The sequence below is a fragment of the Eptesicus fuscus genome, chromosome 14, assembly GCF_027574615.1.
Source record: "Eptesicus fuscus isolate TK198812 chromosome 14, DD_ASM_mEF_20220401, whole genome shotgun sequence".
Classification (NCBI taxonomy): Eukaryota; Metazoa; Chordata; class Mammalia; order Chiroptera; family Vespertilionidae; genus Eptesicus; species Eptesicus fuscus.
In genome coordinates, this window is record NC_072486.1 from 78,541,265 (window position 1) to 78,557,271 (window position 16,007).

Here is a 16,007-nt window from a genome sequence, read left to right on the forward strand (position 1 = left end):
AGTTGACTGGATCAAAAACTATGGTACATCTACACAATGGAATACTATGCTGCCATAAAAAAGAAGGAATTCTTACCATTTGTAGCAACCTGGATGGAACTGGAGACCATTATGCTAAGTGAAATAAGCTAGTCAATGAAAGAAAAATTCCACATGATCTCACTCATTTGTGGATAATAAAGAACATTATAAACTGATGAACAAAAAGATAGACACAGAGACAGTAAAGCATCAAACAGACTGTCAAATTACAGCGGGAAGGTTAGGGAGAGGTGGGGGAGATAAGAAATCAAACGAAGGACTTGTATGCATGCATATAAGCATAACCAATGGATGCAAAACTCTGGGGGTTGAGGGCATGTATGGGAGTGGGGGGGAAGGGCAATGGTAAGATATGTACACATATAATACCTTAATTTAAAAAAATGGAAAAAAAAGAAAGAGAAAGCAAAGCAAGCAAAACTATTTCATCCGGCTTGGAGCACGGATGGGCTTTTCCGGCTAATTCAGAAAAGCGAGTGTCTGTAGCAAGTTCGAGGAGTAATATACCCTCCTCCTGTCTGTAGGTTTCAAAAGATTCATTTGCTGAGTATCTTGGTGCAGATTAAGTCTCAAGGTTTTCTTGTGGTCTTCCCAGAATTCTGGCAATTTTATCTTGCCAAGCCCTGAGACTGCTGGCTTTTCTCCTTAGGGAGTAAAACTGCCCTGTTTTCCTTTCTCCTTTCCCCCTCCCTTTCTGCATTCTCTCATTAGGGAGGTATTTTAACCATTTGCTCTGCATCCTTGGTTGGGGAAGATAATAATAGTTTGTTAGTTGCAAGCTGGCTGCAAATTACTCACACTGTTTGGCCTTGTCCTAATTTTTCTGTCTCAGTTTCCCCTATTCCTCCTACCCTGGAATCTTGTAACATACTTTCAAGCCTTTATACCCAGCCCCAGAATCAGGAAGGGATCTCCTTGGATAGCTTTCTGAAACCTGGGATGCTTTGGCAAACTTTGGTATGCTTTCTAACTTTTTGGTCTACTTCCAGCAGTTACAGCCAGCTTGGCCTACTCTGCATGCTTGGCAACATTCTTGTTACTTTTACCCTTTTGTCTCTGGTTCTAAGTAGGCAATTGAATCAGTCAGGGCCCTTTTGTGGCAGGTAACAGAATTTCAACTCACACCAGCTTAAGCAAAAAGGAAATTTATCACCTCAGATAATTAAAAAGTGCAGAGACTTCTCCAGTCATATCTCCATCCATTCTTCCTGTCCTCCCCTCCCTTCTTCCCTCCTCCCTTCTCCTCCCTCTGCTCTTTCTTTCCTTTCTCTTATGATTCTGATGGGGGGTGGAGGGGAGAGAAGGGCATGAAGTAAGAATAGAGTCACAGTTGTCTAGTGATAATTCACCTTACTAACTATAGATAAGAAGGTTTCTTACAGACCCTGGGAAACTGGAGGATGGAACAAGGCTGTAAAAAGACAAGATGCCTCGATGGGTCCATGACTCAGAAAAGAAATACATTTAGAGAACAGTCCAAGGACAGGACACACTTTGATTTGGTTGCTGGGCCTGGACCCTGACCCCCTCCAGGAGTTGGCCTCAAGAACGCTGAACATCTGACCATTCTTCAGTCCCAGGAACAGGCTGAGCTGTTTGTAGCATCACATAAAATTAGTCACCTTGTTATTCGCCTTTGAGCTCCTGAAGGTCGGACTGCAGACCCGACCCAACCCTCTCCCTGTTACAGTTGCAGCCTGCAGCTGCACGTAGCTATCTTACCCCTCAATCATATATAATCAGCCAACTAGCAAGGGGTGAATTTCCAGGGTGACCAATGGCTCCTCCATGCTGCCGGCATTATTGGAATAAACGCTCATGCGTGATCCAACCCCGTCTCTGCTTCATTTGGCTCAAGTGGTGACAGGTGGTCTCCAACCTGTTTTGTCTGGTATCAATTCCTCCTCCTTCTCCTACTCCCCCTCCACCTCTTCTTATTCCTTCGCTCCCTCCCTTCCTGGCTCCCTCCACCTCTCAGCTCTGCTTTCTGTGTTAGTGTTACTCTCAGACGGGCCCTCTCCATGAGAGGATTTTGAACGCCAGCTTACATTATTTTTTTATAGCTAGTAATCCAGAAAGAAAAAATAATTTATTTTTCCAACCATTCCAACAGAAATCCCAGCATTTTGTGGATGAGCCTGGATCACAGCCCATCCCTAAACCCATGTGGTGGCCAAGGACACCTGAGAATTGGCCTGGAGGGTGAAAGTCAGAGTCATAGCAGTGCTGGGACTGAGTGGAGGAGGGGTGTTTCCAAAGGAAAGTTCCCAGAAAGAGTAAATCAGATGCTAAGCAGCAAAAAACAGCCAGTGTCCCAAAAAGATTCATCACCACTGAATGTTTTCATTGGTGTATTGATAATGTTGGTGCACACTAGAGCAGTGTGGTTTTAGGACTTTTGTATGCATAGTTTAAGTAAATAGATCCCATTTCTAAGTTATTTTTTAGTTTTCTTTCAGTTTTTACTTTTTTCAGCCAGTGACACCTTTATCTATGTACTAGAGGCCCAGTGCATGGATTCCTGCACCAGTGGGGTCCCTCAGCCAGGTCTGTGGGATCGGGCTGAAACCAGCTCTCTGATATCCCCCTAGAGGTCCTGGATTGCAAGAGGGTGCAGGCCAGGCCGAGGGACCCTACCAGTGCATGATTGGGGCCGGGGAGAGACTTGAGAGGTTGGCCAGCCAGGGAGGGACTACAAAAGGGCTCCAGGGTGTGTCTGACCCATCTCTCTTAGTCCCTATTGGCCTGACCCCAGCAGCAAGCTAACCTGTCAGAGCATCTGCCCCCTAGTGGTCAGTGCATGTCAGAATGAGTGGTTGAGCAGCCTTAGCATATCATTAGTATATTACACTTAGATTGGTTGAATGGCCGACCAGACTACCAAATATGTAGCATATTAGGCTTTTATTATATAGGACTAGTGGCCCAGTGCACAAAATTCATGCACATTAAAAGGGAATTAATTAGAAGAAATATTTTAATATTGCTATTTGCCCTTTCTCTATAATAGAAGTGTCAAAGATGAAAGAAAATAATTAAAATGTATATAAAAATCTCCTTCTTGTCAGAGTCTGAGGCACACCATGGGACCTAGAGTCAAGTCCCCACCAACCACCCTCATGCATTTTAAAAATGCAGGAGACCCAGACTCGGCCGGCCCCACCCCCATTGGGTGAGATCCAGACCCAGCCAGCCCCACCCCAGTCAAGCCCCTTTAGGTGGGAGGGCACAGTCTCAGGTCCCCTGTCCAGCCCCACTGGGTGGGGGGCACAGCCTCAGGTCCACTGGCCCGGCGCTGGGGCAGAGGGCACAGCATGAGGTCTCCTGGCCTGGTGCTGGAGCAAGGGGCGTGGCCTGAGGTTCCCCGTCAAGACCCACTGGGCAGGGGGTGCAGCCTGAGGTCCCCCGAAAAGCCCAGCCCTCCCCCCCACAGCATCACTCAGCGCTGAACAGGGACCCACACAGGCAGTGTCACGTCCCTAGCCAGGGATCCAGGCAGGCAGCTACACCTCATCACTGGGCAAGGATGCATACAGGCAGCATGATGTTAGCACTGGGGGCGGAATTCCCCACCCCCATCCCCGCCCACAGACTGGTCCTGACAGGGACACCAGAACGAACAAATTAGTATATTACCTCTTTATATGTATAGACTAGTGGCCCGGTGCACAAAATTTGTGCATGGGGGGGTTCCCTCAGCCCGGCCTGCACCCTCTCTAATCTGGGACCCCTCAGGGGATGTCTGACTGCCGGTTTAGGATCGGGCCTAAACCAGCCATCAGACATCCCTTTCACAATCTGGGACTGCTGGCTCCTAACCACTCACCTGCCTGCCTGCCTGATCGCCCCTAACCACTCTGCCTGCTGGCCTGATCGCCCCCAACTGCCCCCCCACTGGCCTGATCACCCCCAACTGCCCCCAACTGGCCCCATCTGCCAGGCTGCTCGCCCCCAACTGCCCCCCCTTCTGGCCTGATCACCCCCCCTTCTGACCTGATCACCCCCCTGCCGGCCTGATTGCCCCTAACCACCTTGGCCTCAGCCCCACCACCATGGCTTTGTCTGGAAGGACATATGGAAGGTCTCCCAGTCTAATTAGCAGATTACCCTTTCATTATTATAGATACCCGACTCTGTTGTTCCATCAACAGCAGTAACTATTTCTAACTTCTTGCATGCAGTATGAGGCTCTTTGCCCTGCCCTTCCTTCTGCCTTCCCACCCATACCAACCCCCTACCTGCTGCCAACTGGATTCCTCTGGATCACATCTAGTGATAGTTTCCATCTTTCCTTTGGTTGGTTTTCACCCTATTTTTGTCTGCATAAACCTTCAAGGTGTATGGGAAGCAAACTTTCTAAATTCCTGATATTAAGAAAAAAAATTTTTTTTCCCTGGATGAACTGCATTTATAAATCCAAGTTCAAGCCCATGCCATTTAAATATCCTAGTTCACTCTTGCCCGTTTGGCTCAGAGGATAAAGCATTGGCCTACAGACTAAAGGGTCCCGGGTTCAATTCTGGTCAAGGGCACTTGCCTGGGTTTGGGGCTCAATCCCCAGTAGGGGTGTACAGGAGGCAACTGATCAATTATTCTTTCTGAAATCAATGAAAAAAACATGTACTTTTAAAATCCCAGTTCAAAATAAATTTCTCTCAAAATTCTGAAGACATAACTCCATTTGTCCTCCAGCTTATACTGGGTCTAGTAATAATCTGATTTCTATACCTAAGCCCCCCAGATGTTACTGTGTTGGGATCTTCTCCTTGTCCTTGGTGCTTTGAAATGTCATGAAGATGGATCTAAGTGTACAAGAATATATTTTATTCCTATTTCTTCTGCTTGCCACTGAGTGAGCTTTTCATTCACAAAGTAAAGTCTTTCCTTAGCTCTGTGCAACTTCCTTTTTCTTGATGTTTCCCTCCCTTGCCCTTTCCCTGTTCTCTCTCTCAGAGCGCCTATTAGTGGATGTCTCATTAGCAGGACTTGGCCATGGAGGGCATTCTCTTCTGACCTTATCTTGTCTCTCATATTTGATGTCTCTTCTGTTAGATGGACAAGGGTATCAAGGGCTGAGGGGTTCTTACTCAATACTATACTTGATAAATGTTAAAATATAGCACAATATTTTACAGGATGGTAAATAGGATGAGTTTGGCAGGGACTTAACCAGAGAAGTGTAACCAATTGCAAAGAAGAAATCAACATGTAATTGACCAAATAGTGTATATGGCAGTGGTTAAGCCTCCTTTTGCGGAGACAGAGGTTTGAATGTGATACCTCTGTCTCCTTTACTTTTTCTTTTAATCCTCACCCGAAGATTTATTTTTCCATTGATTTTCAGAGAGAGGGGAAGACAGAAACACCAATGTAAGAGAAACACACGAGCCCTGACTAGGGCCCATGCCAGGGAGGAGCCTGCAACCTAGGTACGTGCCCTTAGCCAGAATTAAACCCGGGACCCTTCGGTCTGCAGGTCAACGCTTTATCCACTGAGCCAAATTGGTTGGGCTATCTTTTCTTTATAATCCTCACCCAAGGATATGTTTTTAATTGATTTTAGAGAGAGATAAAGGGAGAGAGAAACACATACACATCAATGTGAGAGAGAGACATAGATTGGGTGCCTTCTGTAAACACTGGGAATCGAACCCAAAACCTAGGTATGTGTCCCGGCCAGAAATTTGGTGCATGGGATGGCACTCCAACCAACTGAGCCACCAGGTCAGGTCTCTTTTTCATTCTTTTATTTTCTGGGGGGTTTTTGGACATTTTTAACTCCAGCAACTGCATGCTTAATCTCTAAGTAACTCTTGCCTTCTAACTGTCCCTATATATAGCATGTCCTTTCCGCTGATCGATGCAGTATGCTACAGTCTTCATTTCGCTGAAAGTGCTGTTTAGATGTTCTCTGCTTCTCTTAGGGCCTGTTTCTCTATCGGTTCATTTAGCCGCTACTTACCTCAGGTCATGCTTGACTCTCTGTTCTTCTTACAGTTGAAGGAGGAGGCAGCCTGCACATACAGGGGGATCCTCTCTACTCAGGCAGCCTTATTAGGGACCTTTGTCTGTCAGGCAGGGACTCCCAATCCCAAAACATCCAAAAGGGGAAATTTGCTCTGCAGTTCACTGCCCCACTGGAAATCTCAGCTCTCTCCTAAAAGATAGCTCAACCCTTTTATGATATGGTCTAGCATGGCCTCCGGCCTGACTGCCCTGGATTCTGTGCACACTGGATTATACCATGGGTCCTAGGATGTCATCATGAGCAAAATTGGTACAGTCTTTTGTTTTTTCTTTATTAAGGTATTACATATGTCTCCTTATCCCCTATTGCCCCCTGCCCCATCCACCGCACCCCCTGCTCATGTCCTCATCCCCCTAGTGTCTGGGTCCATTGGTTACGCTTACACGCATACAAGTCCTTTGGTTGATAAAACCCACTTCCCCCACCCTCCCCTGCCTTCCCTCTGAGGGTTGACAGTCTGATCGATGCTTCTCTGTCTCTGAATCTGTTTTTGTTCATCAGATTATGTTGTTCATTATATTCCACAAATGAGTGAGATCATGTGATAGTTATCTTTATCTGACTAACTTATTTCGCTTAGCATAATGCTCTCTAGGTTCATCCATGCCATTGCAAATGGTAGGAGTCCCTTCCTTTTTACAGCAGCGTAGTATTCCATTGTGTAGATGTAAACCAGTTTTTAATCCACCCATCTCCTGATGTTTCCAAATCTTAGCTGTGGTTAATTGTGCTGCTATGAACATAGGGTGCATATGTCCTTTCTGATTGGTGTTTCTAGTTTCTTGGGATATAATCCTAGGAGTGGGATCACTGGGTCAAATGGGACTTCTATTTTTAATTTTTTGAGTAAACTCCATACTATTCTCCACAGTGGCTGCACCAGTCTACATTCCCACCAGCAGTGCATGAGGATTCCTTTTTCTCTGCATCCTTGCCAGCACCTGTCAGTTTATTGATTTGTTGATGATAGCCATTCTGACAGGTGTGAGATAGTACCTCTTTGTCATTTTTATTTGCATCTCTCAGATGATTTTAAACTTTGAGCATGTTTTCATATGTCTCTTGGCCTTCTGTATGTCCTCTTTCGAAAAGTATCTATTTAGGTCTGTTGCCCACTTTTTTATTGGATTGTTTATCTTCCTTTTATTAAATTGTATGAGTTCCCTTAAATCCTTGGAGATTAAACCCTTATGGGTGATAACATTGGCAAATATGTTCTCCCATGCAGTGTACTTTCTTGTTTTGTTGATGGTTTCTTTTGCTATGCAAAAGATTTTTTTTTATGTAGTTCCATTTGTTTATTTTCTCTTTAGTTTCCATTGCCCTAGGAGCTAAAGCATATGTCTGAGATTTTGCTTCAGCATATGTCTGAGATTTTGCTGCCTGTGGATTCTTCTAAGATTTTTATGGTTTCCCATCTTTCATTTAAGTCCTTTATCCATGTTGAGTTTATTTTTGTGTATGGTGTAAGTTGCTGGTCTAGTTTCATTTTTTTTGCATGTATCTGTCCAATTTTCCCAATACCATTTTTTGAAGAGACTGTCTTGACTCCATTGTATGTTCATGCCTCCTTTGTCAAATATTAATTGAGCATAGTGGTTTGGGTCAATATCTGGATTCTCTATTCTATTCCATTGGTCTATGTGTCTGTTCTTGTGCCAGTACCAGGCTGTTTTGAGAACAGTGGCTTTGTAATACAGCTTGAAATCTGGTATTGAGATCCCTCCTACTTTGTTCTTCAGGATTGCTTCAGCTATTTGGGGTCTTTTTTTATAAAAAAAAATTTGGAGTTCTTTCTAGGTCTGTGAAATATCCCATTGGTTTTTTTAATGGGGATTGCATTGAATCTATAGATTGCTTTGGGTAGTATGGACATTTTAATGATGTTGATTCTACTAATCCATGAACACGGTATATTTTTCCATCTGTTTATGTCTTTCTCTATCTCTTTTGTCAGTGTCCTGTAGTTTTCGGAGTACAGGTCTTTTACCTCCTTAATTAAAATTATTCCTATGTATCTTAATTTTTTTATGTAATGGTAAATGGGATTTTTTTTTAATCTTTCTTTCTGTAAATTCACTATTGGTATATAAAAATGCCATAGAGTCCTGGGCATTAATTTTGTATCCTGCTACATTGATGAATTCATTTATTAAGTCTAATAATTTTTTGACGGATCTTTCAGGTTTTTGTATGTACAATATCATGTCATCTGCAAATAATGATCATTTTACTTCTTTTTTTCCAATTTGGATACTTTTTATTTCTTCTTCTTTGTCTAATCGCTTTGGCTAGCACTTCCAGTACTATGTTGAATAGGAGTGGTGAAAGTGGGCATCCCTGTCTTGTTCCTGTTCTCAGTTGAAATGGTTTTAGTTTTTGCCCATTGAGTATGATGTTGGCTGTGGGTTTGTCATATATGGCTTTTATTATATTGAGGTATAATCCTACTATTCAAACCTTGCTGAGAGTTTTTATCAAGAAAAGGTGTTGGATTTTGTCAAATGCTTTTTCTGCATCAATTGATATGACTATGTGGTTTTTATCTCAATTTGTTTATGTGATGAATCACGTTTATTGATTTGCAGATATTGTGCCATCCTTGCATTCCTGGGATTAATTCTGCTTGGTCATGCTATATGATCTTTCTGATATACTGTTGGATTCAATTTGCTAGAATTTTGTTGAGGATTTTGGCATCTATGTTCATGAAGGATATTGTCCTGTAATTCTCTTTCATTGTGTTGTCCTTATCTGGTTTTGTTATTAGGATAATGCTGGCTTCATAGAAAGTGCTTCGAAGTGTTCCTTCCTCTTGAATTTTTTGGAATAGTCTGAGGAGGATAAGTTTAGTTCTTCATTGGATGTTTGGTAAGATACCCCTGTGAAGCCATCTGACCCTGGGCTTTAATTAGGTGGAAGTTTTTTGATGACTGTTTCAATTTCCTCCATAGTTATCAGCCTATTGAGATTTTAAGATTCTCCCTGAGTTTTGTTTTTTTTTAAAGTACAGCTCCCTTTATTTATTTATTTATTTTTTATATATTTTATTGACATTTTACAGAGAGGAAGAGAGAGGGATAGAAAGTTAGAAACATCGATGAGAGAGAAACATCGATCAGCTGCCTCTTGCACACCCTCCACTGGGGATGTGCCCGCAACCAAGGCACGTGCCCTTGACCAGAATCGAACCTGGGACCCTTGAGTCCGCAGGCCGATGCTCTATCCACTGAGCCAAACCGGCTTCGGCCTAACTGAGTTTTTGATGGTTGTATTTTTCTAGGAATATGTCTATTTCCTCTAGGTTGTCTAGTTTGTTGCAATAGAGTTTTTCATAGTATTTTTTATTTTACAATCCTTTGTATTTCTGTGGGGTCTGTGGTTATTTCACCTCTTTCATTTCTGACTTTGTTTATTTGGGTCCTCTCTCTTTGCTTCTTGGTGATCCTGGATAGAGGTTCATCAACCTTTTTTTATCCTTTCAAAGAACCAACTCTTAGTCTCATTGATCTTTTGTATTTTGTTTGTTTGTTTGTTTGTTTTTGTTTTGTCTCTATGTCATTTATTTCCACTCTGATCTTTATTATCTCCTTCCTTCTGCTCACTCTGGGCTTTTCTTGTTGCTCTCTTTCTAATTCCTTAAGTTGTAGAGTTAGATAACTTACAAACATTTTTCCTTGTTTTTTGAGGTAGGCCTGTAGAGCTATAAACTTCCATCTCAAGACTGCTTTCACTGTGTCCCATAGATTTTGGATTGTTGTGTTTTCATTGTAATTCATTTCCAGGATGTTTTTAATTTCTTCTTTGATCTCTTTGGTAACCCAATCATTGTTCAATAGCATGATATTCAGCTTCCAAGTGTTTGAATTTCTTTATTGTTTTTATTGTAGTTTATTTCTAATATTATGCCATTGTGGTCTGAGATGTTTGCTATAATTTCAATCTTCTTGAATTTGGAGAGACTTTGCCTGTGGCCAAATATGTGGTCTGTCTTTGAAAATGTCCCATGTGCACTTGACAGGAATGTATATTCTGTGGCTTTGGGGTGAAATGTTCTGAAGATGTCAATTAAGTCCATCTGATCTATTGAGTCATTTAGGATTGCTGTTTCTTTGCTGATTTTTTTGTCTAAAGGATTTATCCAGTGCTGTCTGTAGAGTATTAAAGTCCCCTACTATGATTGTATTGTTGTCAGTCTCTCTCTTGATATCTTTGAGGAGGTGTGTGTGTGTGTGTGTGTGTGTGTGTGTGTGTGTGTGTTTGTTTTATGTATTTGGGTGCTCCTGCATTGGTTGCATATATGTATACCAGAGTTATATACTCTTGTTGTATTGATCCCTTTAGTATTATGAAGTGGCCCTCCTTATCTCTTGTAATAGCCTTCACTTTGAAGTGTATGCTGTCAGTTATAAGTATTGCTACCCCAACTTTCTTCTCATTTCCATTTTCCTGAAAGACATTTTTCCTTCCCTTCACTTTCAGTCTGTGTGAGTCCCTTGTTCTGAGGTGGGTCTCTTGTAGACAGATAGGGGTCATGTTTTCTTACCCATTCAGCCACTCAATGTCTTTTGATTGGAGCATTTAGTTCATTTACCTTTAAAGTTATTTTTGATAGGTACTTGTTTGTAGCCATTTTTATTTGTTGTGCCTGTGTTCCTTCTTCCCTTTTTATTTCTTCTTTTTACACTAGTCCCTTTAGCATTTCTTGCATTGCTTGCTTGGTAGTGATAAACTCCCATAGCGTTTTTGTTTGTTTGTTTGTTTGTTTTGTTTTTGGGGGGGTTGGCTGTGAAGCTACTTATTTCCTCTTTCGTTTTGAATGATAGCCTTGCTGGATAGAGTATTCTTGGATTCAGTCCATTGTTTTGCACACTTTTTAAATTTCCTTCCATTCTTTTCTGGCCTGGCATGTTTCTGTTGAGAAATGATTTGATAATCTAATGGGAGATCCTTTTAATGTAACTTTCTGTCTCTCTCTTGCAGCCTTTAAGATTCTCTCTTTGTCCTAATCATTCGCCATCATAATTATGACATGTCTTGGTGTGGGGTTTTTCGGGTTCATCTTGTTTGGGACTCTCTGTAATTGTGTGACTTTTTTCTTCCCCAAATCAGGGAAGTTTTCTGACATTATTTCTTCAAATAGGTTTTCTAACCCTTGTTCCTCTTCCTGTCATTCTGGAACCCCTATTATTCATATGTTGTTTTGTTTCATGTTGTCTCAAAGCTCCCTTAGGTTCTCCTCCTGTCTTAATTTTTTTTTCTCCAATTGCAGTTCAGTTTGGGTGTGTTTTGCTTCCCTGTCTTCTAATTCGCTAATTCAGTCCTCCACTTCTCCTAGTCTACTGTTGAAACTTTCCATAGTGTTTTTTATTGCAGCTATATCACTCTTTATTTCTTCTTCATTCTTACATAAGTTGGTTTTTTCATCCATCCAGTTTATGAACTGTATGACCTACTTATTCTGAATTCTTTTTCTGACTTATTGCATGTCTCCATTTCACTTAGCTCCTTTTCTGTCAATTCTCCTTTTCTTTCCTTTGGGGGTTTCTTTGTCTCTCCATTTTTACTCTCATAGAAGGATCTATGTGTCAAGGGTGCAGGGGCTGCTACTCAGGCAATGGCTACTCGGGCAGCAGCTGCTCCTCAGGCAGTCGTAGAAGAGGCTCTTCCTCAGTTAGTAGCAGCTCTTCAGATGGGCGCTCTTCACATGGCTGCTTGCAGCAGTGGTGGCTCCTCTGGCTGGCAGGGATGGGCTGATTGTGCAGCTGCTGCTCCTCAAATGGGGGCAAGCTGCTCACGCAGCTGCTGCTCCTTAGAAGGGGGTGGGCTGCTCATGTTTACTGCTCCTCAGAAGGAGCCAGGCTAATTGCGGGCCTGCTGCTCATCCGACAGGGGCAGGCTTCTCGAACATATGCTGCTCTTCGGGCGGGCTGGGGCAAGCTGCTTGCACAGCTGCTGCTCCTCGGACAGGCACGGGCTGTTCATGGGGCTGCTGCTCCTCAAAAAGGGGTGGGCTGCTTGTGCAGTGGCTGCTCATGTGGTTGTGTCACCCAGGGCTAAAGCATTGGCCTAGCCAGAGGGGGGCACCCTTCAAAATTCACAGGAGCCCATGGCTGGGGTGGCTGGAGTCTTGGCGTCCATTGGACTGCAGCCAAGGAAGCAGGTCCCTGGCGGGGGTGGCTGTAGAGGCCAGGGTGGTGTCTGAGGACAGCCTGGGTGGAGGTGAGGCCAGGCTACCAGTTACAGCAGCTCTCCCCTTCAAGATGGTGTGGCTTCTCCAATAGAGTCCACTGCCCTGGGACTATTTGCAATAGTAGTAGAGGCTGCCTAGCTAGGCAAGCCCCGTCTGCCATCCCCCAAAGGTCTTGTGGGATCTAAATGTCACACACAAACACACACACACCACATCCTCACACTGTCCTTTCACTCCCTCACTCACTCACGCTCTCTTCCTCACTGCTGTCCTCCTGGCCACCATCTTCCTGCCTCTGTAGTTGGGTCTGGAGGGTTATTGTCCCATTCATAGATGGAATCTCCTCTCTGGGTGTCTGGTTATGTGGCTCGCTCTCTACCACATTGACCAAACAGGACAAAATGCAACTCGACAAGACACAACACAAAGGGAACAAAACACAAGTGTACTCACGACACCAATAACCCCAATATAAGTGGCCACCAGAGAAAAGAGAATTAGGGGAGAGAAAAGAGAGCACAAATGATATCAAGGAGAGAAAAGAAAAGAAGGAAAGAGAATATATATATAGATAGATATATAGATATATAGATATATAGATATATAGATATAGATAGATATAGATAGATAGATAGATAGATAGATATATATATATATATATAGATATATATATAGATATATATATATCTATATATATATATATATATAGATATAGAGAGAGAGAGAGAGAGAGAGAGAGAGAGAGAGAGAAAACACCACAGAACAAACAGATAAACCAAAAAATGCAAACAACAAACACCCAGAAAAGAGGGTAGGGGCAGAATCTGTAGAGGCCAAGCTTATATACAGAAAGTAAGGTTAAGGAATTGGAAGAACATGGGGAGGACCTCAGTTCAGTATAGAGGAGATAGAAAGAGGATGAGTGGATAAGAAGAAAAAGAAAGAAACAAAATTTTTTTAATTTCTAAAAGATAAAATAATCCTATCTAATAAAAGAGTAATATGCAAATTAGCCATCACTCTGCTACACCCATAAGCCATGCTCACAAGTCATGCCCACAAGCCAATCAGGAGCAAATATACAAATAAACCCAACCAAGATGGCTACAGCCACAGAGAGCAGGAGGGAAGCTTAGGTTTCCCAGGCAATGGAGGAACCCAAGCTTTCCAGCCTGCCCCTGCCAGCCTAGGCCTCCACTCAAGGCTACAAAGTTTCAATGATAGAAGATACATAAACCCAAACAGAAATGGCAGCAGCCACAGAACTAGAAAGAGCGGGAGGCTAGGGTTGCCCCTGGCAATGGAGGAAGCCAAGCTTTCCACACACCCTGGCCTGCCCAGGCCTCCGCTTAAGGCTATAAAGTTTCATTTATAGAAGATACATAAATCCCAATAGAAATGGCTGCTGCCACGGAGCAAGCAGAAGGCTTGGCTCCGCTCCAGGCTACAAAGTTTCAATTGTAGAAGATAAATAAACCCCAGATACCAAGGCCTCCGCTTGGGTCACCAGCGGGTGTGGCCAGCTTGCAAACACCACAGGCCCCTCGCCCAGGCCGCCCCACGCCCCAAGGGAACCCCCACCCTGATCCAGGACATCCTTCAGGGCAACCAGCCGGCCCCCACCCATGCACCAGGCCTCTATCCTGTCTAATAAAGGCGTAATATGCAGATTGACCATCACTCCAACATACAAGATGGCTGCCCCCATGTGGACACAAGATGTCCACCACAAGATGGCCAGCAGGGGACGGCAGTTGGGAGGGACCAGGCCTGCAAGGGAGGGCAGTTGTGGGTGATCAGGCCAGCAGGGGAGGGCAGTTGGGAAGGACCAAGCCTGCAAGGGAGGGCAGTTGAGGGCGATCAAGCCTGCAGGGGAGGGCTGTTGGGGGCAATCAAGCCTGCAGGGGAAGGCAGTTAGGGGTGACCAAGCCGGCAGAGGAGGGAAGTTGGGGGTGACCAGGCCCTCAGGGAAGAGCAGTTGGGAGGGACCCAGGCCTGTAGGGGAGAGCAGTTGGGGGGGGGGGGTGACCAGGCCTTCAGGGGAGGGCAGTTAAGGGTGACCAAGCTTGCAGCGGGGGGCAGTTAAGGGCAAACAGGCTGGCAGGGGAGCAGTTAGGCATCAATCAGAGTGGCAGGGGAGTGGTTAGAGGGTGATCAGGCTGGCAGGCAGAAGCAGTTAGGGGCAATCAGGAAGGCAGGCAGGCAAACAATTGGGAGCCAGCAGTCCTGGATTGTGAAAGGGATGTCTGACTGCCCTTTAGGACATCCTTCGAGGGGTCCCAGATTGGAGAGGATGCAGGCTGGGCTGAGGGACACCCCCACCCCCGTACATGAATTTTGTGCACCGGGCCTCTAGTAAAAATATAATAATGAAAAATAATGTGAAAAGAAATAAAAATAAACAAATGAAAGGAAAGGAAAGGAAAAAAGGGGAAAATATAACAAAATAATAATAAGATAAAATAAAAATAAAAAAGTGAAGTGTCATTCATTTCCACCGAGTTTTAATGCCCATGGGGGCTGGTTTAAGATCCCACTCTTCTGTACTGTCTGCCACTTCTCCGTTTCCTATTAGGTAGTCAGCACCATGTTGAAGTTCCAAGTGGCCCACCACTCCTTTGTTTGTGTCTATCTCCACCACCTTGACTGCCAGCAGGCAGGACCAATCTTCCCACTTAGCCTATCTTCCCACTTTTAATATTAATCTCTCAAGCAGCTGTTTCTGACAGGGATACAGGGGGAAGTTGCCATATTGTTTTCCAGGACTGAATGGCCCCTCTTCAGCCCAGTCCCTAAGGGCTCTCAGGGACTATCCAGAATTTTTTTTAATCCTTTGTACCACTCAGGGTGTAGTCAGGGTGTGGCTGTATTGGTTGTCTGGAAACTGCAGGGAGGAGCTATCTCTTCAGGAGAAAATGGCTACTTAGATCCGGAATGTCAGGCATGTCCCAGTGCCAGACTCCTGGCCACCTCCCCACTGACCCACTCCCCTCCCCAGCTTCTCCCCAGACTCTACACGTCTGCACCTCCACCTGCACCCCAGCCACGGATGAGTGTCTGTACTTGAAAGGTCCTACAAACCGGGTTTAGTGAATAAGAGCAAAGACCAAAAGGAGGGGAAAGAGCTGCACCACTGCGAGTTCCTTTCCTCCCACCAGCACCGCGCAGGCTGGGCAGTTGTTCAGGCTGCTCCCTACAGGCTTAGCCTCTTGTGGCTTTGGGCTCAAGTCCAGAATCCCATGCTGCCAGCAGCTCTGTGGATCTCCCTTCCACAGTCAGATGTTATACCTGTGCCCATGGGAGGCAACCTTGGTGCCATGCGGCTTCTCCCTGACCCTTTGGGCTCAGAGGTCTCACAACTCTCTCCAGCCCAGATCGTCGACCTCACTACTCTCCAGGTGTCCTCTACCCCTCCCAGCTGCAAACTGCATCACCAACTGTGTCCACCTCACCAATTCTGGGTAGATGTTATTCGACCTAGTTGCTTCTTCTATCTGCTCTTGGATAAGGCTTGGGACACATCTGTCCGCCCCTCCCCCCTCCCCAGCCACCATTTTGTCTCTCCCTCAGTATTGTCTCATTTTAAAGAAGTAAAATGACAAAAGCAGGCAGGTTGAGTGATGAAGCCAGATAGTGCTGGCTTTGAGAGGATAGAAAGGATCTAGGAGAGGTCTTTCTTCAATTTTTTAAAAATCACTTAATGATCTAATTTAAATTATACTTTTGATTAGGGAATATTCAAAA